The sequence below is a fragment of the Macrobrachium nipponense genome, chromosome 1 (assembly GCF_015104395.2).
Source record: "Macrobrachium nipponense isolate FS-2020 chromosome 1, ASM1510439v2, whole genome shotgun sequence".
Lineage (NCBI taxonomy): Eukaryota > Metazoa > Arthropoda > Malacostraca > Decapoda > Palaemonidae > Macrobrachium > Macrobrachium nipponense.
Genome location: NC_087200.1, coordinates 169,129,245 through 169,154,818, shown reverse-complemented (window position 1 = coordinate 169,154,818; position 25,574 = coordinate 169,129,245). Strand labels below are relative to the sequence as shown.

The 25,574-nt window shown below is 42.5% G+C and overlaps 1 protein-coding gene across 2 annotated transcripts in view; it reads right to left on the bottom strand.

Moving 5' to 3' along the window:
- Window positions 1–25,574, bottom strand: part of LOC135219812 (uncharacterized) — a 270,228-nt gene that overhangs the window by 46,615 nt on the left and 198,039 nt on the right. The window lies entirely within an intron of this gene.

Genomic DNA, 25,574 nt, shown 5'->3' with positions numbered 1-25,574 from the left:
TGGTAGGTGTTTGGTTAGGTGGTTAACAACCCTTACAGGGTGGTACTTGGAACCATTCCCATTTTCTATTCCTCAGATCATCTCTGCCTGGTTGGACTGTCAACATCGTTGCTAGTCCGCCGTCGGGTTTTTTCGCTCGCTTCCCTGTGTCGCTGTATTTCTATGAATTGGTGACGTATTCTGTGGATGGCAATCGCTTTTTGGCTTGTGTTTATGATTATTCTTTTGATTGTTCTTTGAGTTGCGATGTCTCAGAAACAGTTTCGAGTGTGTGTGAATGAGGAGTGTAAAGTGAGATTGCCGAAGGCTTCGGTGGATCCTCACACTGTGTTTGTGTAGGGATTTTGAATGTGCATTGGATAAAAGATGTAAAGAATGCAAGGTTTTGGATGAAAAACAATGGTTAGATATGAAACGCTACGTGCGTAGATTGGAGTTAGATAAAGTCAGGAGGGCTTCTAAATCTAAATCTAGGTCTGGAAGTGATGTTAGCGTAGACCTTTCTGTTCCCTCAACCCCTGTAGTAGTTGAACCTGTTCCTGAGGTAGTAGCTCCTTCTCCTGTAACAGAACCTGTAGCTGCTTTGGATAACCCTCAGTTTGTCAAGATGGCGGCTGAGATGCAAGTCCTCAAGGATCAACTTGCAGCCTTTAAACAAGGTAGAGTGAAGGTGAAATTAGTGATAGTGCTTGTGAAAGTGCAGTGGAGGTGGCGACTGATCGATCCTGTCATGCCCCTAGGTCTAGACCTCTACCAAGCTCCCAGGACCAGGGGAGAAGGTACGTCGATGACCGTAAGGGGGTGAGAGGAACTGATCCTCGGTCAGCCGTCGCCTCAAGCAGTCCTGTTGCGTTTTCCCAGGCTGCTTATGACCGCCACAGAAAAGGCATGTCGGAAGTGGTAGCGTCTTCGCCGAGCCCCTCACCTCGACGCAGATGGCAGTATGAGGAGTCGAGACCGCTCAAGAGGAGTTGGAAGCAGCGTCCTGATCAGACTCGTTATCGCTCGCCATCGAGTAGATGGAGTAGCCCGGAACCGTTTCCTTCTGACGACGACTTGGACGCCTCTCCTGTGAAAAAGGCGAGATCTAGAGAGGATGATTCTCCGCAGGACGCATGGAGGCAAGAGAAATCTCCTTTTCCTTCGGATTATGAGGAACGCTCTAGAGAACCGTCTCCGTCTTCCAGTATTTCTCGACACCCGTCCCCTTCGGAACCGCAGGACCCAGCAGCGGTAGCGAGATCTTTCATGACTGTCATGCAGGAGCAACTGACTTCGCTAGTGGAAGCCTTTAACCGTCCTCCTCCCCAGTCGGCTAGACGTAAGGACGACAAGCTACCGGTGAAGAGATCAAGGGAGGAAACTCCGGTAGAGTTTTCTACAGCTCATAAGAAGGAGAGGGGTTCCGCAACTCGTCAGGACTTTGATCAGCACCGTTCGCGCGATGTAAGAAAGTTACGGCTCTCTCCTCTCGCTAAACCTTCCGTCTCTCGGCACTGTGAGGGACCTGGCTCCGTTCAAGCTACTTCTCCCGAGTCGCGACGCCAGGTTAGACCTAGTTCTCGTCGCCTCTTTTCTCCTTCCTCTAGACGCAGAGATACGGACTTGGTTGCTCGGCACGACGACACCTTCAGGTCTCCTCTCAGGGAGAACGTCGGTTCGCGTTCCCGACAGTCGTTCGCTCAACAAGACGACTTCAAAGTGGGACGCCAGGACGTATGCAGCGCTCGCGGACAAGACGCATTCAGTGCTCGTGCACAGGACGCATCCAGTGCGCATATCCAGGACGCATCCAGTTATAGGCGGCAGGACGCACCCAGCTATCGACGTCAGGACGCATCCAGCCCGCGGCGTCAGGACGCTTATATCTCTCGGCGAAAGCAAACTCACAGTGCTCTTCGGCAGGACGCATCCTGCTCTCGACGGAAGGACGCATCCACCTCCCGACATCGAGACATGTCTAGCGCTCGATATAAGGACGCAGCTAGTGATCGGCCTCAGGATTTACCTACCTCTCGGCGCCAGGACACTTTGACTTCTTCACGTAAGGACGCTTCCAGTTCACGACGACAGGATACTTCCGACGATCGGAAATTTTCCTCGGACGCAGTTGTTCATCGGGAAGAGTTTGATGAAGGCACACACTGCAATTTGGATAAACATAGAGCTTCCGAACTAGTTCCTTCTACCCACAGGGATAAAGAGATGGAAGGAAGTCTAGAGTTAGGAGAAATATCGGAAGATGAGGATAAACCTTCTAATGCGGCTGCGGATTATAAAGTGCTTTCTCGCTCCCTACTTGAATTGTATGGAGAGGAGTTTAAACCAGCGGCTCCCCTTTCTCCTCAGTCGCAGTTTGTGAGAAAAAAGTCACAGAAACAGTCGTCCTTCATCAAGATGAAGTTGTCGATTTCGGCTAAGAAGTCGATGGCTAGAATCGGAGACTGGCTAAAAGAAAAAAGACAAGCAGTGAAGACTACCTTTTCTTTTCCTCCGACGAAGCTGGCGTCTAAGGCGGGAATGTGGTACGAGACTGGAGAAGCTCTTGACCTGGGAGTACCTGCCTCCTCCCAGGGGGACTTCTCCGGGATTGTTGACTCTTCCAGGAGACATGCTCTCAATTCGGCTAAAGTGATGTGGTCCATGACAGAGTTAGACCACCTCATTAAAGGAATATTTCGTTCTTTCGAGGTATTCAGCTTTTTGGACTGGGCCCTTGGGGCTCTAGCCAGGAAAGCAGAACCCATACAGGCCACAGGAATGGAGGATTTGACTAGTATATGGCCTGTATGGACAAAGCGTTGAAGGATGGAGCGAACGAGATGGCTTCCCTGTTTACAGCGGGGATTTTGAAGAAGAGGGCGCTGTTGTGCTCCTTCGCGACCAAAGGAGTTACGATCGCTCAGAAGGCGGAACTTCTTTACGCACCTCTCTCGGAACACCTTTATCCTCAATCTTTGGTCAGGGATATTACCCATTCGCTAACGCAGAAAGCCACTCAGGACCTTCTGACTCGCTCCGTAAGGAAGGGCCTACCGGGGACTCAGGCTTTGGCAAAGAAGGAGGAAAAGAAGGTCTTACAGCCCTTTCGAGGTAGGGCTCCGACCAGGACAGACTTCAGAGGTAGAAGACAAGAGACAGGCGCAAGAACAAGCAGGAGATCATTTAGATCCCGTGCTTGAAAGTGAGTCACAGGTCCTCCAGACAGCAGTAGGAGCAAGGCTGTCATACTTTTGGCAGGGCCTGGGAAGAAAAGGGGGGCGGACACCTGGTCTCTCTCAGTCGTCAGGGAGGGTTACAAGATCCCTTTCTTGAAAAAGCCACCTCTTTCGAGAACACCAAGGGCCTTAGTGGCTCAATACTCGGACGCCACGAAACAAGCGGCTCTCCTAGATCTAGTAGACCAGATGCTGGGAAAGGGAGCCATAGAACCTGATCTGTAACTAGAATCCCCAGGCTTTTACAATCGCCTGTTTCTAGTACCCAAGAATTCGAGGGGATGGAGACCCGTTCTAGATGTCAGCGCACTGAACGTCTTTGTAGAGAAGACCAAATTTATTATGGAGACGACTCAGTCGGTGCTGGCAGCAGTCCGTCCAGGGGACTGGATGATGTCTCTGGACTTGCAAGACGCCTATTTTCGTATCCCCATCCACCCGAATTCAAGAAAATTTCTAAGATTCGTGATTCAGGACAGGTGTTTCCAGTTCAGAGCCCTATGTTTCGGCCTCAGCACAGCCCCTCAAGTCTTCACAAGAGTAATGTCGAACGTGGCTGCTTGGTTTCATCAAGAAGGGATAAGAGTATCACTATACCTGGACGACTGGCTGATAAGATCTCGATCGAAGAGCAAGTGTCTGGAGGACTTGCACAAGACGTTTCTCATGACCCAAGAACTGGGTCTTATCATAAACAAAGAGAGACCCTAACTTTATGGATTTCATGAAGTTTGCAGCGAAAAGGGATGCGAATATTGACCCTCAGAATATTCTCTTCTTGGAATCAGATAAGAGAGATTCAACTTTGAGACAGTATGATGCTGCTGTCAAAAAGTTAGCAACCTTCCTGAAAGAATCAGATATTAAGATCATGACAATCAATTCAGCTATATCCTTTTTCAGATCCTTATTTGAAAAAGGCTTAGCAGCTAGCACAATTACGACAAATAAGTCAGCCTTGAAAAAGATTTTTCAATTTGGGTTCAACATAGACTTGACAGATTCCTACTTCTCGTCTATTCCCAAGGCCTGTGCTAGACTTAGACCTTCTGTAAGGCCTACGTCAGTATCATGGTTCTTAAACGATGTTCTAAAACTGGCTTCAGAAACCAATAATGACACATGCTCATTTATAATGCTTTTAAGAAAAACCCACCCATATTTTTATTAAGCTTGGCCTCAGGAGCTAGAATTTCAGAACTGTCGGCTTTATCCAGAGATCCGGATCATATTCAGTTCCTTCCAACAGGGAAGTGCTACTTTCACGGAAACGTAGCTTTTTAGCAATAAGATGAAGATCCTTTGATGAGTGGGAACCATGGAAGGTACTACCCTTCCACAAGATATATCTCTTTGCCCAGTTTCAACTTTACGAGCCTTTCTATCTAGGACCTCCTCATCCTCATCGGGTCCTCTCTTTAGGAGAGAAAAGGTGGTACTTTATCTATTAAAGGCATCAGGCAACAAATCCTGTACTTCATTAAACAAGCCAATCCTGACTCTTCCCAAAAGCACATGATGTCAGGGCAGTAGCCACCTCAATTAACTATTTCCAACATATGAACTTCGATGAGTTTGAAAAAGTATACTGGATGGAAATCACCGACAGTGTTCAAACGTCATTACTTAAAGTCTTTGGAAGCCCTGAAATTTTCAGCAGTTGCAGCGGGTAACATAGTTTCCCCTGACTCTGAACTAATCCTTAGTAGAAGATTCAGTCCTCCTTTCTACCTGCCTCACCCAACAGTTCGTCTATTCCTGCCTTGTTCATTTACGATCACCTTGTGTCTTAGCTGCTTTGATGATGATATAGTGGGTGTCCCTTATTTTTTTGCTAGGGACACTCACATTTGTGATGATTACTGATCTCGTGGATGTCATCTCCTTATTTTTATGCTAGGAGATACACCTTATTATAATGGTTACGGGTTTTGTATATTAAGTCATATACATTCTTTTATATTTTATTATTGTTGAGTTTGTTTATTCAACTTGTATATTAATTGCTTTAGATTGTTTTGATACATAAGCTTTACACAGATACCATTGTGTACATATAGATATTTCTCCTGTATATGTATATTACCTTAAGTTAAGAAATATTATTAGCATTAAGTATAATTAAGTAATATTTCTATTTGTATCACTGTGTATATGTATCTTTATTAGCAATTATATTGATTTATTTTTATTTTATCTTTTATTTGAGACCCTTTATATTTTGTGAATTTCTTTACAATCTTGTTATATTTCTCTGGTACGATTTCGCGCAGCGACACGAGCTGAGCCAGAAAAGGGATTTTGACGTAAGGAAAATCTATTTCTGGGCGATTGGCTCGTGTCGCCAGCGAAATCCCGCCCTACCCATCCCATCGCCAAGATTGTCTGCTAACTTCAGGATGGCCACCAGAGGCGCAGCAGTCGGCAGCATGGGATGGAGTAGTAGTAGTAGGTGCTGCCCACTCTGTGGGTCGGCTCCCCTCTTGGGGGATTTTGTAGTGGGAGAATTCTATTGGCATTTGGCTCGTGGTAGTGGTCTCACTCGCCATAGTGTTCATACCGACACTCTCTGGGAGGGTGAGCGAGTCAGTTATACTGACCTTTTTCTTTATTTATTTATTCTCTGGTATGTGTTAGTACATTTACCCTAGAAATAATAGATTAAAGGATATTTCGCTGGCGACACGAGCCAATCGCCCAGAAATAGATTTTTCCTTACGTCAAAATCCCTTTTTTGGGCTTTTCCTTCTCAAGAGAGGCAGAACAAGTGCCTCGAAAAAGTGCAGCAATTCCTAGGGAGAGAGAAGTGCTTGGCGAGGGATTGGATGAGTTTGCTGGGCACCCTCTCCTCGCTCGAGCAGTTTGTCTCCCTGGGAAGGTTGCACCTCAGACCGTTGCAACACTTCCTCTCAAGAGTCTGGGACAGGAAGAATCAGGAGGACTCATTTTCCTTTCCCATTCCAGCAAACGTCAAAAGACAGTTGAGTTGGTGGCTGGATCCCGCAAAATTGAGGGAAGGAATATCCCTATTCAAGAAGAACCCAGGCCTAGTGTTGTTCTCAGACGCTTCGGAGTCAGGTTGGGGAGCAACACTGGGGAGCAAGGAAGCATCGGGCTCTTGGGAAGTGCAGCAGAAAGGATGGCACATCAACAAGAAAGAATTGATGGCCATTCTGTTAGGTTTAAAAGCCTTCAAAGAAGTGGTCTCGGGGAAGGTAGTAGAGGTCAACTCGGACAACACCACAGCCCTGGCGTACATAAGAAAGCAAGGAGGAACTCATTCTCTGTCCCTATACGAACGCAGCAAGGGAACTCCTTCTATGGGCGAAGGAGAATGGAATAAATCTGTTAACGAGATTTGTACAGGGACAGAAGAATGTGAGGGCAGACATGCTCAGCAGAAAAGGGCAAGTTCTTCCAACAGAGTGGACCCTCAATCTTCAGGTTTGCCAGGAACTGTGGAAGTTATGGGGGAGGCCATCGATAGATCTCTTCGCCTCCAACAAGAACAAGAGAATCCCCAACTACTGCTCCTTGGTTCCGGACAAGGAAGCAATAGCAGTGGACGCTTTCTTGATGGACTGGACAGGGATAGACACTTATGCGTTTCCCCCGTTCAAGATCATCAATCTGGTCATCAAGAAATTCGCCCTTCTCGAGACAGGAACAATGACCCTGATAGCTCCATTCTGGCCAGCAAGAGAGTGGTTCACAGAGGTAGTGGAGATGCTAGTGGACTTTCCAAGAAGCCTTCCTCCAAGTCCAAAGCTTCTCAGACAGCCCCACTTCGAGAGGTATCATCAAAACCCCCTTGCTCTACAACTGACTGCATTCAGACTATTGAGAAGCTTGTCAGAGCAAGAGGCTTTTCTGAGCAAGCTGCAAGAGCAATCGCAAGAGCGAGGAAGGTATTTTCTCAGAGAGTCTACCAATCGAAGTGGGAGGTGTTTCGATCTTGGTGTAAACGAAACAAAGTGTCCTCAACCACTACCTCTGTGAGCCAGATTGCTGATTTTCTAAGCTGGCCGTATCCACTATAAAAGGATATAGAAGCATGCTTTCAGCAGTATTTAGGCATAGAGGCATGGAGTTATCTCAAAATACGGACTTGAAGGATCTCTTGAAGTCGTTTGAAACGACTAAGCACACGATAAGACCCCCGGCTTGGAATTTGGATGTGGTTTTGAAGTTTTTATGCGGCAGGAAGTTCGAACCCATCTCGCAAGCGACCCTTAGAGATTTAACTAAGAAAACGATATTTCTGATGGCTCTCGCCACAGCAAAAAGGGTCAGCGAGATTCAAGCGATGGAGAAGCAGGTAGGCTTCAGTCAAGACGGAGCAGTTTGTTCTTTAAGGCTCGACTTCCTCGCTAAGAATGAGAACCCATCCAAACCCTGGCCGAGGATGTTTGAGGTCCCTGACCTCACAAACTTAGTGGGTCAAGAGGAGGAGAGACTCCTCTGCCCAGTTAGAGCTCTCAAGGCATATTTGTCACGAACAAAAAATTTAAGAGGATCATCCAGTGCATTATGGTGTTCCGTTAAGGATCCTCAAAGGCCCCTCTCGAAGAATGCATTGTCATTTTTCTTGAGGGAGACAATTAGAGAAGCTCATCTCTTATGTGAGGAGGAGAACTTCGGTCTCTTAAAAGTGAAGGCCCACGAAGTGAGGGCGATTTCAACGTCATTGGCATATCAGAAGAATATGTCAGTTAGACAAATTATGGACTCGACGTTTTGGAGGAGCAACTTTGTTTTCGCTTCTCATTACCTCAGAGAGGTAAGAGTAGATTACGAGAGGTGCTACTCTCTGGGCCCATACGTAGCTACGTCTTCGTTATTGGGCGAAGGAGTTACTACCTCCCCTCAACCTTAACTTTTAGGATGATATACCTTTTATTTGAGGTTTGTGTTTTTATGGTTGTCTGAGGAGTGGTCTGGTTGGGTCAGCACCCTCAGTCTAGCTAGATAGGTAGATATCTAGTCTGCAAGGTTAGGTGGTTGGGTTGAGTAAGGTTGCAGATAATTGAAAGGGGAATAGGTAGTGCAGAAGTCTAGTCACTTGTTGGTCTCGCCCTGTTTGACAGACTCGATTGAGTAGTTTCAGCATAACAGGTCTCATCCTGGCTGGCGCTCCTAAGGGAAAGCGACTCAAGAGGCAGGAACCTTTGAAGTCAGCTACCTTAGCAGGTAAGGAATCAAGGTTATTACCTACAACTTTTAGTTGTTTCCCAACGATGTTGGCTGTCTTTCACCCACCTCCAAATGTGTGAATCAGCTATATATATATAACTGCCAGGTAAGTTCTATTCATAAAAATGAAGTATTTATGATAAATCAAAGATTTATGAATACTTACCTGGCAGTTATATATATATTTTAAGGCCCACCCACCTCCCCTCAGGAGACAGGTTGGGCAAGAGATGATCTGAGGAATAGAAAATGGGAATGGTTCCAAGTACCACCCTGTAAGGGTTGTTAACCACCTAACCAAACACCTACCACTCGGCGGTTGCCGCGAGTTTTGAAAAATCTGCCGGACCGATGGAGACTATAGCTATATATATATATAACTGCCAGGTAAGTATTCATAAAACTTTGTTTTATCATAAATACTTCATTTTTCTACAGAGGTTAAGCTGGAATGTCACACAGTCTTCTTCATAAAGCCTATCATTCTTAAACCATATTGGACACAAATCTCAATGTATTCTATATACAAGTCGATTCTTGCAGTGTATTCCGGAGGGAGTCATGTTAAGTGACCATATTTCACTCCTACAAGGTACTTGAAACGTTTAGCATTTACTTCTGTGTATGTGCATAGTGCTTAAACTACTGTTGACCTTTTCAGATACAGTAGAGACCCGGTTCACGACCGTATTAGAACTCGACATAATCGGATTTCGCCACTAAATTTCCAATAAACTTTGTATCTGTTTTCAACCAAAATACCAGTTTCCGACCCCCGACCATATGATGTTTGTAAACAAAACTGTTTCCGCCAGCTGCCGCTAGTTGGCGTCATCCAGTGCTACCAAATGTAGCATAATTTCATGTTTTTTAGCATAATTTGACCCAAGAATTGGAGCTTAGCATAATTTCTTTCACACTTAGGGTTCTAGTACAATTTTAGAATGTATTTTCACTAAAATTTTAAATAAAATGCAGAAAATTCCTCAATTTCATACACAGCTATAGTGAATGTATCTTCAAGTGAAATTGCCTCAAAAGCAGCACTAACAAATGAGTTAATTGCTAAGTTTGAACCCAACTAAGGAATGTTAAATTTTGTGAATATAAATAAATACCCACAGTGGCATGACAAACAATCAGTAAAGTGTTAATAATGTTTTTTCTTCATGAGTAAAGAATTACTTTTTTTTCCTTTTTAAGTTTATTTTTTTCAGTAATCAAAAATTTTCAATTATGTCTGAAGTGATTTTACACATTTTCAAGTATTTATTCATTGTGTATGTGATCTATTAAAGAAAAAAGTGTTTCCGTGGCATGATAATGATCAAGTAATAAGTACGTATGTTTTTCTTCTTGAGTAGAGACTGGTTTGTTGTTTACCTTTTTTTTTTTAGTTTTAATTTTTCAGGAAATATCAGTAAATAACAAAATGTTATATTTGAAGTAATTTTCACACATTTTCAAGTATTTATTAATTGTTATGTGACCTGTTTTAAAGAAAAATGGTTCTGAGTGGCATGATAACTGATGCAGTAATAAGTAAAACTTGTTGTTTTTCTTCACATTTTGTATGTGTGATCTTCACACATTTGTCAAATAGTATAATAGTGATTGCATATCAAATAGTGTACTAGTGATTGCGTATGTGATCTATTAAAGAAAAAAATAAAAGGTGTTTTATTACGAGTTTCCTAACATCATCAAATTATATTGTCTGTTCGTCACTTTTTATCATTTCACCTAATATATAAATGTTTTAAATTTCCATTACATCGTTGTTTTAGCTCAAATGTATAGAGAAATGAGATAATGATAGATTAATAGCATAATTCTGGCACAAAATTGCACCATATTTGGCATAAATTCTTGCTTGGACCGACTAGCATAATTTAGCAAAACGGTTGGTAACATTGGTGACGCCACTCAGTGACTCAGCATTGTTTAAAGTCGCAACTAATGTTTACAAAACATTCAAACATGTGTCATGTCTTGTACACCTTGCGCGCATTTCGTTTGCTTTTTCGGTGGTATCAACGTATAGACATATTCTAAAACCATGCTCACACTTGAGAACGCGCGTTTCAGTAGCAAATGCAATACGTATTTAAGTGTTAGGTTTGGAGTGAAGGCAATGTTACGTACGTAGTTACATGTGCGGTTCGGTAGCGAATGCAATTTTTAAGCTTTGTTAAGCTTTCCGGTAAAGAAGAAGTTAGTCATAGTTTTATATCAGAGAAGCTACTATGCCATATTAAGTGCGTAGTAATCAAGAAATTAAGAAGAATCTTTTATGTCGTACTGTAATACGTTAATGTTTTACGTGTAAGATTTGGTAGTGAAACCAGTTACATACGTAACATGTTTCGGTTCGGTAGCAACGCAATCTAAGCTTTTTAAGCGTGCCGGTAAAGAAGAGTTAGCCTTAGGTTAACTCAGAATCCGCTACGGTATACATTAATTATAGAAATTAAGTAGATTCTTTTATGTCTACTGTAAAAATACGTCATTGTTTACGTGTGAGATTTGGTAGTGAAACCACTGTCACATAACGTAACGTGTGCCGTTCGGTAGCGAACGCAATCTTAATCTTGTTAAGCTTGCTGTAAAGAGGAGGTTAGCCTTAGCTTAATCAGAGAAGCCGCTATGGTATAGAATAATTATAGAAATTAAGAAGATTCTTTTTATGTCTACTGTAAAAAGACGTCAATGTTTACGTATGAGGTCTGGTAGTGACACAGTTTACATATGCAACGCTGCGCGGTAACGAACGCAATCTGTATGCTTCGTAAAAGCGTCCTGTAAAAAAAAAAAAAAAAAAAAAATAGAGGTTAGCTTGATATTAAACTCAGAGATGCTGGTACGTAATGGTATAGTAATTAAAGACATTAAGAAGATTCTTTTACTTATGTGTACGTATATAGTGTACCATGCAGTACCATAATAATTGTCAAAGTCCAATAAACCGCTTGAAAACCAGCCCTCGATATTGCTTTAGTCGACTCCGTAAAATTTCATTTTACCATAAATTATATCGACTGTGACTAAATTTCTAGCTTCATAGCGAGATATGGTTTTCTTTACTACCATAGTCCCGATATAAACCACCAGGGCTGCGCTATGGTTTGTTTACATCCTTAAATGCCGACTTACTGTAGGCAAATTTTTGCAAGTTTTGATAAATATAGATTGGGTTAATTTTAATAGTTTATAATTTACTGTAATAATTAGACTTGCTTTTCAATGCTTTTATTATGTTAGCAAACACGTTTTATGCCTACCCACTACACTACGTTCTACTTTACTATTTACCTAGGTAGCCATATGGAGCTTGGTCAACAAATCAGTTGGGGGGACCACACGGGTAGTTTTCTTTTTTATACTGTATATTACACATTTAAAATTATAAATATCGCTTTAAACATGATTATTTATTTAAACTTTTAACTTATTTAGTTGTAATTTACATGTAATGTATTGTATTTAAAAAGGCAAGGGTTAGGTTAATAACTGATGGTCAAGAACGGATTAATCCATTTTCAGTATTTCTTATGGGGAAAAACTGGATTCAGTTCTCGAAATAATCGAATTTCGACGCTCCTTCTGGAACGAATTATCATCGAGAACTGAGGCTCTACTGTACTTCCCTCTGTGTTCTATTACCTGACTGCGAGAACTGTGGATCTTGCATGAAACCTGCAAACTGTAGTATTGCTGTGGTGCAATTGAATCAATGACTGCCTTGGAGATGACTGTACCTGTTGCCATCCAACAGGTAAGCTCTAAAGGAAGATCACGTTAAATGCAAACCTCCAAAGGAAGGGTACAATCAATGAATGTCCTGTACATCATGCCAAAGTTTTCTTTTATAGAGATGATCCTCAGTTGTGATACGTTTACCTGTCTATCTGACCAGTATCATAGATGTTTAATGTAGGTACAACAATATTACTCTGATATAATTAGAGAACTTTATTGTAAAAGATATCTCTTACTTGTATCACAACTAGAATCTACATTGTGCACAGAACTTTATGGCTACAAAATATCTATGAATTTCAAGTGTAAAATGTTTGCCATTCTGTTTGTTAATATGTAAACACAATTGATGAATTCAACAATGCAAATAGTTACAAACTCTTAACAACAATGAAGAGAAACTGCAGTATCTGGATCAGATATCTCTTTAAAGCCTAGAAAGAGACTCAAAATGGAAGAGTAAAAAAATACAGATACAAAACTTTAAACATCAATCCCTCGCCTTTCAATATTGTTTGTAAAATAATCATTATTATATATGTATATTTTCATTATTTTTCGCTATGCAGTTTTTTACCTACTCTTTCATTGTTTAACATCACAGGCCTCCTTGAAGTACTCAACACAAAGTTTTTTTCTAGCATTTGATTTAAATACCAGATTTAAAAGACATCAGAATCCTCTGCTCAGTAATTGTGTAAACATCTCACTGTGCCAAATTAGAATGTGTGAAGTAGGAAAAGTTACCCAAACTGATGAGCACATTAAAATGTAAAATTTCTTAAAGCTGTTTCAGGATGTTCCAAAACCCATATGTTCAGACAATAATGGTTACTGCTTCAGTACAAATAGCAACCATGTATGCAATGGTATCACTTATGATGAAGGGTGTGATGGACCAAATTGTGCTTGTTGTTTCATGGGTAAGTGGCTTTGCTTTGCATCTGCAATCATTTCTTTCACTTCTTATTTGTCTCAAGCACCAGGAATCTTACAAAGAGCCATTTCCCTTTGGTTTTCGGTTTATAGTATGTACATTTTCACAAAGTCTTCGTAAGGAGTAACTTTTTCTGATAAGATTCAGGTTTGGTTATTTTATCCACCACAGTTGCAAGGGAGCATTTATAGAGTAGCATAAGAATAAGCATAAGATCTTGTTTTCTTTCTAAAAGTATAAAAAACCTCATTCATACTTAAATATTTTGTTCATGAAACTTACCTGTCAGATATATATATAGCTGTATTTTTCCGAATCCGACAGAAATTTAAACACTTACGACACACGCAGTGGGAGTCAGGTGGTTAGTACCCATTCCCGCCGCTGGGAGGCGGGTATCAGGAATCATTCCCATTTTCTATTCATAATTTTTCTGTCGCCGGTGCTGAAAACACCTGTTTGCAGCACCTCCGTCCAGATTTTGGAAACTTACTAGCTACTTGAGTATCCCTTTTGGTTTTTCTTTGGTATCTGAATTGGATCGGTGGCTTGGCACACGTTGACTTTGGTTGATTTGAATTTGTATTGATTTTTTCTTTGATCAAGATGTCAGGGTCTAGTTCTGCTAGCGCTAGATTTTGTTCTATGTCCGAATGTAGAGGTAGGCTACTGAAAGCTTCAGTAGACCCACATTCTGTTTGTAAAGTTTGCAGGGGGAATGAATGTACGTTTGAAAGTCGTTGTAAGGAGTGTGAAAGATTAACAGAGTCGGAATGGAAGGCGTATGAAACCTATCTTAAGAAACTTGAGCGAGATAGGTTAAGGAGGTCTTCCTCCAGGAGTGTTTTCAGGTAGGCAAGATTTAAATTATTCTCCTGCTAACCTCCTTCTGTAGATTATGCTCCATCACCCCTGTAGTGTTGCCTCCGGCCCCTGAAAACAGTGTCGGTAGAAGGTAATACATTATCGCTAATTCTTGAATCGATTCGTAACTTAGAATCAAAAGTGTTAGCTCTGGAGAGCAAAAGTGAAGAGAAGTACAGTGAAAGTGCCCCTTGTGTAGTGGAGGGTGCGTCAGATCGGCCTCATTCCGCCTCTAGACCTAGACCCTCTGCTTGACTCCCAGATTACGGGGAGAGAGCATGTCGAAAGTCGAAGGAGGGTTACGAGGAACCCCCACCGATCTGGCGTGCCTTCGGCAGCTTCTGACGAACCTACCCAGACTGCCAAGGAGCGTGCGCGTGCACGTCTTCTCAAAGGAGTGCTTTTCTTCTTCTGAAGCTTCCTCCCCGCGCAAGGGGTGGAGCTCTCATACCGCATCACGTCCGCTGAAAAGGACGGCTCGCGTTCGGGACGCTTCACGTCCAAGTTGTTCTCCGGAACTTTGCTCGTCGCCTGATAGTGCGTTTGCTGCTTTTCCTCCGCAGAAGAAGCGTAAGGATTATTCGGAGGCGGAGTCTTTCCTATATGTTTTCTTTCGAGCGCCGCAGTCGCTCTAAGGTGTGCGTGAAGTGGCGGTTCCTGGGAGTAGCAAGAAGGCGTCCCCTCGCCACTCGCCTGCTCACAGGATCAGCCCCTCCCCAGAAAAGGAGGCTTCACCTGCAAGCAAGATTCTCCAGTCTCTTCAGCAGCAACTTCGAGATGTTTTTCCTTCGAGAGAGACTGTTCCACGTCGCCGTAAGAAGGATGACAATCTTCCTGTGAAGAGGTCGAGGCGTTCTCCTCTCCCTCTCCTCGCTCGTCTCTCTCTCCGTTTGAGTCTCCTCTAGAGTTCGTTCTGCTTCCCCAGCAACTTTCTAGAGGAGGCGAGAAATTCGTTTCTCGCTCTCGTGAAGCGGTTGTTTCCGCTGCTACGAAACTTGTGGATAAGAAGCGCGTTTCTTTAGATGCCGAGCGCGCTTCTGTGAAAGTCAAACGCGCTTTAGTGGACGCCGAGCGTGACTCGCTGCAAGTTTCGCGAGCGCCAGTGGACGCTCAGCGAGTTTTAGTGGACGCTCGGCGATGCTACCAGTGGACGCTCGGGGCGCGCACCAGTGGACGCTCAGCGCGCACCAGTGGACGCCAGGTGTCACCTGTGGCGTTTGAGCGCGCTTCAGTCGGCGCCAGTAGATTGGCTCGGACGCCAAGCGCGCGCCTACGGACGTCAGTTTTCCACTTCCGCAAGCGCAAGCGGAGGCGGGAACTCTTCCTGTTCGCCGCTCTTTCGCTTTTGAGAAAGCTCGTGACTCTTCTTTACTTCCTCCGACTTCTCCAGTGTCTGAAGAGGAAATTAGTGACGCTTTCGTCGAAGTGGACGAAGAACAGCAGTTGGCTCCAGTTTCGACGGACTACAAGGTTTTGACTCGTTTGCTACAAGTCAGTCTTTGCAGACACTTTCCAACCTGAAGCTCCACGTACTCCTCCCTCTCAGTTTTCGTCATCCAAAGCTACTTAAGATCTCGGGCTTTGTGAGAATGAAGAAGTCGCTTTCTACGAAGCAAGCTTTTAGAAAGGTCCTGATGGATTGGATGGAAAAGAGGAAAGCTTCAGGCAAGACTTCTTCTTTCGCTTTACCACCTTCAAGACTCGGTGGCAAAGCTGGTATGTGGTATGAGACGGAGAGAAAACGTCGGAGTTAAGCTTCCAGCCTCAGCTCAAGGAGACTTTGGTAGTATTGTAGACGCCGCCAGAAGATCTTTCTGTCTTCCTCGAAGGTCTCTGGATGCATAGTGAGTTAGACTTTCACCTTAAGGCCTCTTCAGGACACTAGAGGTCTTTAATTTTCTTGACTGGTGCCTGGGAGTATTGGATGCCAGGTCCAGGGAGTTCTGATTCCATCATCCGGGGGAGCTGTCCAGTGTATTGTCTTGCATGGACAAGGCCGGCGTCAGGGCTGGTTCTGAGGAATTTTTGCTGCTCATTTCAGCACGGGGACTGCTTAAGAAAAGAGCACTTTTTTGCAATTTTACTGGCGCAAAGTCGGTCTCACCAGCGCAAAAAGGGGATCGGATCTCTTTTCGATCCTTTCTCAGAACATCTCTTCCCCCAGTCTATGGTAAAGGACATAGCTGCCAGTCTCCAGGAGAAAGCAACCCAAGACCTTCTGGCACAGTCTTCTAGGAAAGCCTACTACTTCTTCGTCTCTTCTGGGTCCTCTGCTTTGAAGAAATCGAAGCCCTTTCGATCCGCTTCTTCCTCGAAGCCAGCCCCTCGAGGAAGAGGCTCTTTCAGAGGCAAGACTCCCGCTCCTTCCAAGAGCAAGAAGTGAGAGGGAAGTCCTTCAGACACCGGTAGGAGCCAGGCTTCTACATTTCGCGAAAGCTTGGGAAGAGAGAGGTGCCGACGCTTGGTCTCTGGACATCGTCAAGAAGGGGTACAGAATTCCTTTCCTGATGTTACCCCCGCTGTCTTCGACACCAAAGGATTTGTCTCCGTCGTATCAGGGAGAAAAGCAGAAAGTGCTTCACGATCTACTAGATCAAATGATCGAGAAGCAGGCAGTGGAACAGGTCTTCGACCGGAGTTCTCCGGGGTTTTACAACCGTCTGTTCCTAGTGCCGAAGCAGTCAGGGGGTGGCGCCCCGTTCTGGATGTCAGCAGTCTAAATCGCTTCGTTACCAAGCAGAAGTTCAAGATGGAGACACCTCAATCCGTGCTTGCAGCTTAAGACCTGGGGGATTGGATGGTCTCTTAGACCTTCAGGACGCATACTTTCACGTCCCCATCCATCCCCATCAGGGAAATACCTGTGGTTTGTCCTCAAAGAAAAGGGAGATTTTCCAAATTCAGGGCACTCTGCTTCGGTCTCAGCACGGCGCCGATGGTGTTCACCGTTCTTATGAAGAACGTTGCGAGGTGGCTCCATCTTGCGGAAATAAGGATCTCTCTCTCCCTAGACGACTGGTTATTCGAGCCTCATCGCAAGACCCGGTGTCTGAAGGACCCTTCACACGACTCTGTCGTCGTTAGCGAGGTCCTGGGCGGACTTCTGGTGAATCTCGAAAAGTCGCATCTGACTCTTCTCAATCCTTAGTTTTATCTGGGGATTCAGATGGACTCAGTGGCTTTTCGGGCTTTTCCGTCCCAGGGGCGACAACTTCAATGCCTGGACAAAGTGTCGGCCTTTCTAGGGAAGGAAACATGCTCGGTGAGGGAATGGATGAGTCTGCTGGGGACCATTTCCTCACTGGAGAAGTTTGTTTCTCTGGGAAGGTTGCACCTCCGACCACTTCAGTTCTTCCTCTCAAGCAATTGGTCACGCAAACAGGATCTAGAAGAGGTCTTGTTTTTGACGGAAGAAGTGAAAAAAGCACCTCAAATGGTGGTTGGATCCAAAGAAGCTTGCGGAAGGACTTTCGCTCAAGCTTCGGAACCCCGACCTAGTGTTGTTCTCTGACGCGTCCTCCACGGGTTGGGGAGCAACACTGGGAGGGAGAGAAGTGTCAGGCACTGGAGAGGGGAACAGGTGTCCTGGCACATCAATCTAAAAGAACTTTCAGCGGTTTACCTTGCTCTAAGGTTCTTCGAAGAGAAGTCTCCAGCAAAAGTGGTTCAGATAAACTCGGACAACACCACAGCCTTGGCATACCTCAGGAAACAGGGGGGAACTCACTCTCCTTCTCTGTTCGTCATCGCGAGGAATATCCTGATTTGGGCGAAGTCGCAAAACGTCACGATTCTGACAAGATTTGTGTCAGGCGTGGAAAAAAAAACGTGCGAGCGGACCTTCTCAGTCGGCAAGGACAGCTTCTGCCGACGGAATGGACCCTTCATCAGGAAGTATGCCAGGCGCTATGGAAGCTGTGGGGACGTCCTCATGTGGACGTTTTCGCAACTTCCCGAACGAAGAGACTTCCGCTGTATTGCTCCCCAGTTCTTCTGGACCCGGGAGCAGTGGCAGTAGACGCCCTACTGTGGAATTGGTCGAGACTAGACATTTACGCTTTTCCCCCAGTTCAAAATCCTCGGGGAAGTAATGAGGAAGTTCGCTGCATCAGAAGGAGCGAGAATGACCCTCATCGCCCCCTTCTGGCCAGCGGTCGACTGGTTCAGGAGGTGATGTCCTTCCTAGTAGACTTTCCAAGGACTCTGCCCCTAAGGAAAGATCTACTCAGACAGCCCCACTTCGAGAGGTACCACAAAAACCTCCCCGCTCTGAGTCTGACTGCGTTCAGACTATCAAGAAGTTGGCCAGAGCGAGGGGTTTTTCAAGACCTGTGGCAACGGCGATTGCCACCGCAAGGAGGCCCTCCTCAATCGCAGTTTACCAATCAAAGTGGGCTGTCTTTAGAAGTTGGTGCAGAAGGAAGGGCATTTCCTCCACCTCAACCTCTGTGAGCCAGATAGCAGATTTCCTTCTTCACTTAGGAAAGAAGCGAAACTAGCCGTTCCCACGATTAAAGGCTACAGAAGCGTGCTTTCTGTGGTCTTCAGACATAGAGGACTCGACTTAGCAAATGTAGAGACATTCATGATCTCATTAGATCATTTGAGACTGTGAAAGTTCTCCAACCTAAAGTACCATCGTGGAACTTAGACGTGGTACTGAAGTTTCTCATGTCGAGTCAATTTGAAACCGCTCCATTTAGCCTCGCTTAGGAATCTTACTAAGAAGACCATTTTCCTAACCGCTCTGGCGACGGCGAAGAGGGTTAGCGAAATTCAAGTCATAAGCAAGCATATTGGGTTCAAGGATCATAGTGCAGTTTGTTCCTTAAGTCCTACGTTCTTAGCAAAGAACGAGAACCCTTCCAACCCTTGGCCGAGGACGTTCGAGATCAAAGGGTTGTCGGAGCTAGTGGGGACCTGAAGCTGAGAGAGTCCTGTGTCCTGTCAGGGCTCTCAAGTTTTATTTGCAGAGAACCAGAGCATGCAGAGGTTCTTCGGAGAACTTGTGGTGCTCTGTGAGAAAACCAGATCTTCCGATGTCGAAGAATGCACTGGCGTCTTCTTAAGAAGTACGGTTAAGGAAGCCCATGAAAAGTGTAGTGAAAGTGACATGGAGCTTCTGAAAGTGGAAAGCCCACGAGTTGAGGGCTATTGCTACTTCGGTGGCTTTTCACAAAAATATGGCAATCAAACGATATTTTGGGCGCCACTTATTGGCGAAGCAATTCGGTGTTCGCTTCACACTACCATGCGGGAGGTGAAAGCAACATACGAAAATTGTTACTCGCTCGGACCATAGTCGCTGCAGACACTGTTTTTTGGGGGGCAGGAGGTAGCGCTCATCCTATCCTTTAATGGTTTAGGGGAGTTTTTAACTTGTGTTATGGTTTGTGGGGTTGACTGCCTGCGGCGGATCTCCCTTCCATTAGCTTAGTCTATGTGGGATACTTTTGGTAGGCTACGCCAGGTGGTTTGGTTTTACTTCGTTGCCCTCATTTGTATGGTCAATGGTCTAGTCACGTCGTGGTCTCGCCCCTGTTGACAGATCATCTGGAGTGCACCAGCTTTATAGGTCTCTACCTTGCTGGCAACTCTAGTAGCACAAGCAGACTTATGCGGCAGTAACCACGAAGTCAGCTATGCTAACAGGTAAGGAATCAAGATATCAATTATCTGCATATATATGTTTCCTAAAATCTTCTATTCTGTCTACTCCCACCACCAAAGGTGGGATTCAGCTATATATATATCTGACAGGTAAGTTTCATGAACAAAATGATATTGTAATGATACAATTAAGTTTGTTCATACTTACCTGGCAGATATATATAATCAAGTACCCACCCACCTCCCCTCAGGAGACAGTGGAAATAAAAATTATGAATAGAAAATGGGAATGATTCCTGATACCCGCCTCCCAGCGGCGGGAATGGGTACTAACCACCTGACTCCCACTGCGTGTGTCGTAAGTGTTTAAATTTCTGTCGGATTCGGAAAAATACAGCTATATATATATCTGCCAGGTAAGTATGAACAAACTTAATTGTATCATTACAATATCATATTGTTAAGATTAGCTGTGAATGACTTTCCTGAGACAAAACAAAATTGATAATATGCATGGATGTTCTTCACTGCATTCAGAAGATTTTGTCAAAATGCATGTCGCCTAATGTATTATCAATTCAGTTTATACTCCTCTGTGTATTGTTGATATCACGTATGTTTTATCATTCCAGATCCTGATAACTGTGTTGAATTACCTGAATGTGGAGGAGACAGTGGGAGATGTGTGAAAGATGATGACTGGGGAACTTGCTATGTTCTTAGCTGAACCAGCAGGTTGCCTTGGAAACAATTGTACTTGTTGCAGGGGTGAGTCGCATAAAGAACAGTAGGAGAACTTGATATATTTTTTGCTCAATTGTTTATAAGGCATAGTTTCATATAGCATTTCTAGGATAATGAAAAGTTCTATGAAAACTTTTATGTAATATTGGAAGCACATGCAAAAGAATATTTATAGTATATAGTACATAATATAATTGTAGGTTTAAACTTCTGGAACAGTATTATGCAGTAGCAGTTGTTACCTATATTTTCTGAAAGTTCCTTGCTGCTTATGTTTTTAACTTGCTCTTTCATATTTATATTGAGTTAACTTTATCGTCATATTATAAAAAAAAACAGTAAGGTCAATACACAGAACCTCTCATGTTACAACCGAACTAAATTTTTGTATGTCTGCATTATATGTAAAGTGATAATTTCTTCAAGGATGAGGGCTTAATTGTACAAATATGAATAACTTTAAATGAAGATTAACGTTACATAAAGAAATGTTTATCTTCCCTCAAACTCTCAGATTGTACCCCTAATGCCCAGTGCACTGCTAATCAAGGCTATTGCTACAATGGTACGAGTAGCTACATGTGCACAGGTACCATCTACGAACAAGGATGCGGGGAGGCTGCATGTCTGTTGTATTAATGGTAGGTCACTTCACTGATGCTTCATTTTCTTTGTAATTGAAATAGCAGTTTCTCATATGTTAAGAATTTCTTATCTTTATTTTTCAAACACTGGAACCATAAAATTTTGGTAAATCAGTTGTATAGTTTTTGTACTTGGTGTATCATTAACATGTAAACTTTATAATACTATAAGGATATATTTGTTTAAAAAATGTTGATGTGGGTTGGAGCGAGTTGTAACTTGTTGCGCATCTGGAATATCTTTTGTCTTACCCATATCTCAGTGTTGCATGGTTAGCGGGCGAAGTGCCGTAAAATTTGCTAACCACTCTGGTACTGCCTATTGTGTTGAGTGGTGGTGGAAGGTGTTATTCTTGTGGATGTAGACCCAAGAATGAAGTGGGTGACATATAAGGCTGGCAGGTGATGGGATATTTATGTTTGGCAATCTCCTACTGGGGTTCAAGGCCTGTGATAGTGAGGCCATTGAAGTGAGTGCAATACAGTGTATTATGGATGTTATATGATATTTCAATTGGAATTGCCCTTATTGGTAATTGGATTCTATGTATATATACAGTAATGTTTAATGATATGAGTACATTTAATTTGATGCCGAGTGCTTTAGTGGCTACAGTACCATAATTTACAGTGGTATTTATTTACATTGCTATGAACATAGTTATTGTTAGAAATATACATAATATGTAATATGGATTGTTCATGTACATTACTAGAAGGGTTGTATTAAGGACAAATATTTTTTTTGATAATTAAATCGGGAAAATTAGGGAAAATTCAAAATTTGTATAGCTGGTTGTACTGTATTATTTTTTATTATATGGAATATATATGTCAGGTTGAAACCTATCGTTGGCAATAAAAACTGTCACTACTTATGGTCCATCCTTGAACATCCCAGTACATTTCAACTTCATCCACCATGGGTGTGCAAGAGGAACTCGTCGCCCTGAAGAGGAAGAGGGCAATCAGCAAAAGGAAGTTCACCAGGAAGGTAACTATGTGCAATGAAGGAATCAATCGAGGTGATGATTTATCATTGTTAACGAAGAACTATGAGGAAATGGTTGAAGCCTTTAAATGCCTAGAGTATCAAAATGATGAACTGATACAATTTATATGTGAAAACGAGGATAAGCTAGCCGATAGTAATTTAGAAGAAGCAGCCCAGCAATATATTCTAGATAGTGAAAGATTAAAATGTGAAGTAAGTGCAAAAATATTCAAAGGTGTCCAGGATGTAAAGGCAACAGATAAATCGAAGGTTAAAGTAAAGAAATTTGAACCACCAATGTTCGAAGGTAATTTAAGAAACTATCCAACTTTTAAGGAAGATTATGAGAATTTAGTTAAGAGTATATATGGCACTGATCCATATGCTCTCAAAATGTGTCTAGGTGGAGAAGCACTTCACGCAGTGAAGGGCTCAGAGGGTAATTATGATGAAATGATTCAACGTTTGGATGATAAATTTGGGAATTCAAGAAAGATTGTAGACTTAGTGGTTGGTAAGCTTAGATCTCTAAAGAAAATTTATGATGATGATACCAAAGGATTTATTAAAATGGTCGATCAGGTTGAGCAATGTTGGCTTGATTTAAAAAAGGTAAATCTCTCTGATGAACTTAATAGTGCAAACGTTGTCAGCCATATAGAAAAGGTTTTACCTTTACTTCAAAAGAGAGAATGGGTAATTAAAGCAGATGAGGTATCAGTAACTAGCAGTCTGTTTCCTGAGTTGTTGAAGTTCTCACAGAAGGAGAGAAAAATATATGAATTCTAATGTTAGGAGTAGCGGTAGTGATAATAAGGCAACAGTCCATCATGTTGACAGCACAGTTGAGAATGAATCGGAATTGATAAAATTGGTGAAAAAAATGGGGGAAGAACAAAGTATAAAAAATAAGGAATTTGAATCTTGTATTGTTAACTTGACAGAAATGGTGAAAGGTATTAAACCTAAGGCAGATAGTAAGGGGATAGGATGCCTGTTATACAATTCAATTGGTCATGATATAACAGAATGTTATAAATTTAATGGTTGTGGTAGCAAAGAAAGATTTGAGATTATAAAGGGTAATGGAATATGTTTTAGGTGTCTAAGGGGATATCATCCTGCTCGTAGCTGCAAGGTGGGTACATTGTGTGATGTCATCATTGAAGGTAAAGGGCCATGCAATCATAATAGTCATCCACTGTTGCATTGCGATAGAGTAGAAAATAGTATTCACAAAGCGATATCAGAAAAGGGATTTGCAGTGTTGTTAAATATCAGTATGGTGAATAGTAAGAACATGCCTGTTAATATACTGTGGGATCCAGGAGCGGATATTTCATTTATAACAAATAGGATGGCTAAGAAATTGGGTTTAAGTGGAAAGCATATAAATTTATCCATGATCAAAGTGGGCAATGCGGTTGAATATCACTCCAGCAACGAATATTGTGTACCACTAATTGATAAATGTGGTAAGGTTTGGAATGTGAATGCTGTTGGTGTTAATGAAATAACAGCCAAAATCAAGAAAGTAGACTTATCCAGGGTATCTGAACTTTTTGAGGGAATATCAAACTTAGAGCGGAATTGCCCACATGGGGAAATTGATATGCTTATTGGTGCTAATTATTGTGAAATATTGCCAAGGGTTGTTGAAACAAATAAGGGTCTCCAGTTGCTAGAAAATCAGTTTGGGCTCAGCATACGTGGTAGACATGATGAAATTACCAATGAAGTTAATACTAGTAATCATGTGTTAGTGAGAATTCATAAACTTTCAAGTTCAGTAAATTTGAATGAAATCAGTATTGAGCCAACAGAAAATCTAAAGGATCAGTTAGATCAATTTTTGCCATAGAAGAAATGGGAACAAGGTGTAACCCACAATGTATCAAATGTATGTGCAGAGGTTGTCCTGGACCCAATTATGTAAGTTTGAAAGAAGAAAAGGAAAGGAAATTGATTGAGGAAGGATTAACGTATGACGAGAAACAGAAATGCTGGTTTGTAAGGTATCCTTGGATAAGAGATCCAAATCATTTGAAAAATAACATAAAGATAGCAAATGCCAGGTTAAGAACAACAGAGAATAGATTAAGGAAACTTGGGAATGAGTATGCAATAAAATATCAGAAAGAGATTGAAGATATGGTTAGAATGGGAGTAGCTAGGAAATTAACTAATAAGGAGATTCAAGAGTAGTACAACGGCCCAATTCACTATATTCATCATCATGAGGTGTTGAAGCCAGAATCTAGTTCAACCCCAGTGCGCATTGTCTTCAATTCTTCAGCATCTTATATGGGACAGAGGTTAAACGATTTTTGGGCTAAGGGGCCTGATATTTTGAACAGTTTGCTGGGAGTGTTGTGTAGATTTAGGCAAGATAATATAGCCATAGTGGGTGACATAGCAAAGATGTACATACTGTAAAACTCAGCGCACTAGATGAACATACACATAGATTTGTATGGAGGGACTTGGATGATAGTAGGCCACCTGATCAGTATGTTCTTACCACAGTAACATTTGGAGATAGGCCCAGTGGTACTATAGCTATGGTAGCTTTGAGACATATTAGTAGAACAATTCGGTAAGGAATCCCCGGATGTGCAAGATATGATTCTTAATAATACATAAGTAGATGATATACTGTATTCTACTGATGCCATCGAGAACGCAATCAAATTAATACAGGATACTGAAAGGGTATTGTCTCAGGGAAGTTTCAGAATAAAGCACTGGATAGTCAGCAGGCATTATGAAAACTGCAATATAAGAATAATAGAATCTGATAGTGAGAAAATCTTAGGTTTAAAATGGAATCCTGTAGATGACTATTTTTCCTTTGCTGTAAGACTCAACTTTACACCAAGAATAAGAAAGGTTAGGAGTGGTCCAAATTTAGATATAGGTGAATTTGATTATAAATTTCCAGAAATATTAACACGCAGAAAGATATTGAGTCAAATTGCATTGTTGTATGATCCATTAGGGTTGGTTATACCAGGATTACTCAAAGCTAAGATCTTGATGAGATCCATGATTTTCAAAAGTAACTCGAATGGTGGTGGAATCAAGTGAGATGATCCACTTGATGATTCCATGATGAACGAATGGAAAACGTTTTTCAAAGAATTGTATGGACTGGAGTCATTAACTTTTAGAAGACCCTTAAAACCATCTAATGCTTTTGGTAAGCTGAACCTAGTAATATTTTCTGATGGTAGCACGCAAGCATATGGGGCTTGTGCATATGTGAGGTGGCAAATCTGTGATAATAAGTTTAAATCAAGTCTGATAATGGCAAAAAATAAGATTGCACCAGTGAAACAAATGTCTATTCCTCGTCTGGAATTATGTGGTGCTCTCATAGCTGCTAGGATGAGAGAACTCATAGTAAAGGAGTTTTCATGGGAGTTTGAGTCAGTCTATCACATAGTTGACTCAACAATTGTAAGATCACAAATTCAAAAGGAGTCCCATAGATTCAACACATTTGTTGCTGTACGCATTGCAGAGATACAAATAAAAACTGATTCAAGGGAATGGTGGTGGGTTGATTCAATTCAAAATGTTGCAGATATGACCTCTAAACCGTGTAGTCC